Genomic DNA, 2,842 nt, shown 5'->3' with positions numbered 1-2,842 from the left:
GGGCTCTGGGGGGAAGTAACCCGGGTTATGTGGGACTCTCCCCGAACCTGACGATCCGGGGCATACCCACTAAAACCGCAGCGGGTGTCCTACCATAGGCGCATATCAGACCGAGTCGGGATCTACGTAGCTGCAATACCACCGACTCGGCCCGACGCCAGAGCGCAACTTGCGCTACCATGTCTAACTTGGTCAAAACCTGACCAAGTACAGCTGCAAGGGACACCACCTACCGCCGAAACCTCCAGCCACACCGCATTAAGCAAGGACGCAGAGCCCCCACTCTGCGCCCCTACAGTGTGCCTTGTTACCGCCTAGGTCGCCATGTCTAGGCGTGTGTCGAGGATCACAAAGGGATCCCTAGTCGTCCAATCCTACGACACCGGCATCCGTCCTGGATGGGATGCCCTCTCTCTACCTCTCGTGTTCCTCCTTCTGCCTCATAACATTCTCGCAAAAGGCTAGGAACACCCGGCGATCTGCTTTGGATAGCAGGTGCTTGACTATGTTAGGCATAGTCAAATCTGGCCCTAACATCCGCTCCAGCTCGGCTTGCTGAGCGCTTCAGGCGGGACAATAGCGCAGCGTGTGCAGTGTCGTGTCATTCGGCGACGCGCAGTGCCAGCATTTTGGCACGTTCTCCTTCCCGATGTGACACCGGCAAAAGCATCCATGGCCGGTCAGCATCTGCGTCGCACGGAACGGTAGGCCCACGCGGGCCTCAGCCCATCTGTTTATATTCGGGGCAATCGCCCGTGCAATGCCCGTGCCCTCTCTGCTCTGCTGTTCGAGCCATTTCCTACATCTTCCTTTTCGTCCTTTGTCTGATCTCCGAAATCTTTGATGGAAGGACTCCGTCGATTCCATGTCGTTGTTTTAACTCCGCTATCTCTTGGTAGGTTTCGGCATGCATTTTCGCCGCCAGCTCCAACGGCGGAGTGCACGCTAGCGCCGTAACATCGGCATACGCAGCTGTTTTATATGCCCGTATGATTCTGGCAGCAGACTTCTTCTGGACCCCGTGCAGTCTGCTCAGAATCCGTCGATTCCGGGAGATGTCCGACGCCCAGACAGGAGCGCCGTAAAGAGCCATCGAGCTGGAGACCGTGGCGAACAGTCTCCTCACTTTCATATTGGTTAGGCAGCAGTCTATTCAGCTGAGAGGATACCTTTACCATCTTAGGCTCAATTGCCCTAAAGTGTGCTTCGAATCGCAGTCGGCTATCAAGTACCAGGCCAAGGTACTTTATCTGCGAGGGCACTTGCACATCCACCCCGGCCACGCGGACGAACTCTTCCTTTGGAGCCCCGCGCCGACCAATCGCCTCGGTCTTGTTCGGGGCAACCTGGAGTCCCAGCTCCTCTATTTTGGCCACAACTCCTCGTGTGGCTTCGTTGGCCCCAATTATGGCCTCATCCCAGTCCCGGCCGGCTGCGAGAACGATCGTGTCGTCCGCGTAACAGACGACCGCACAACCGTCCGGGAGGTCAGCCTCGCGGAGGACCCCATCGTAACCAAGGTCCCACAGGAGAGGGCCCAGTACGGACCCCTGTGGGACCCCCCGATCTACCGCGATCTCCGCTAGTTCTCCGCGATCATTGGGGAAGACCAATTTTCTGTCCCCCAGGTACGACCTAATGACCCTTCTCAGGTATAGCGGCAGCCTGTGATGCTTTAACTCAGCGCCGATTACATTCCATGGGAGGGAGTTGAAGGTGTTGCGGATGTCGAGCGAGACACCCACAACCACCTCTCCCTCCCCCCACGATTCTTCTACGTAGCGTCGCACCCACAGGATAACATCCACCGTGCTACGGCCACGGCGGAAGCCAAATTGATTCGCGTGAATGTTTGGGCCGTACGTCTCAATGTTGGCAACCACCCTATCCGCCACGATGCGCTCAAATATCTTCGCCTCGTCATCAATGAGACATATAGGGCGGTATGCCCCGGCGCTGTCAGCTGGTTTGCCCGGCTTGGGCAGGAGAACCAATTTCGCTGTTTTCCACTTGTTGGGGAAAACACCCTGTCGTAGGCACTCCGTGAACAGCGCCCGCAGTTTAACGCTCATGACGTCTATGGCGACGCCCCATGCCACGGCTGGAATACCGCTAATCCTCGGGGCTGCCCTACGACTCATCATGCGCTGTTTGGCTCTCTCCAATTCTTCGCACGTGACCTCCTGATCGGGTCTCCATGAACCCGTGCCGTTTCTGGCGCCTTCCAGAGCGAGAGGCTCCTCCTCCCACGATGGAGACTCACCCGCTGGGGGAAACAACGTCTTGATAATGTCCGACAGTTTGGACTCCTCGATGGTTTCAGAGGCAGCGACCACGATCGCAGTTTGCTTAGAATGACCAGGTATGGTTTTCCCCACGGATCGTCATTCAGAGTGGCAACAAACTCGGTCCAGAATTTTTCCTTCGCCTTGCCAATCGCCACTCGTAGAGCGCCCCTTGCGCACCGAAGTGCCTGCACTTACCGTTCGAGTGCACACGTGTCCATGTTCCCGCTGCGCCTTTTAATCCTCTTGATTCCCCTACGCGCACCTGAGGCCTTCTTACGCAGGGCGGCCAGGTCCTCCGACCACCACGGCATGGCTTTGCGTGTATGTGATCTAGCGCGTGCCATTGCCACATCACATGCGTCCTTGAGAATTCCCCGATACTGCGACGCCACCAAGTCAACATCCATCTCTTCATTCCGAAGGCCAAATGCTAAATTGCCCGCAATCAGAGCTGCCTCCAGTAGGTCCCGGTCGCAGGACTTAACCGCCCATCTAGCCGGGCGCGGTCGTAACCTCTTCTGTATGTAACGATGCACCCCCATAACTGCATCGTT

This window comes from Trachymyrmex cornetzi, unplaced genomic scaffold (genome assembly GCF_001594075.2).
Source record: "Trachymyrmex cornetzi isolate Tcor2-1 unplaced genomic scaffold, Tcor1.1 scaffold374, whole genome shotgun sequence".
Lineage (NCBI taxonomy): Eukaryota > Metazoa > Arthropoda > Insecta > Hymenoptera > Formicidae > Trachymyrmex > Trachymyrmex cornetzi.
Note: the sequence above shows the minus strand (reverse complement) of the source record.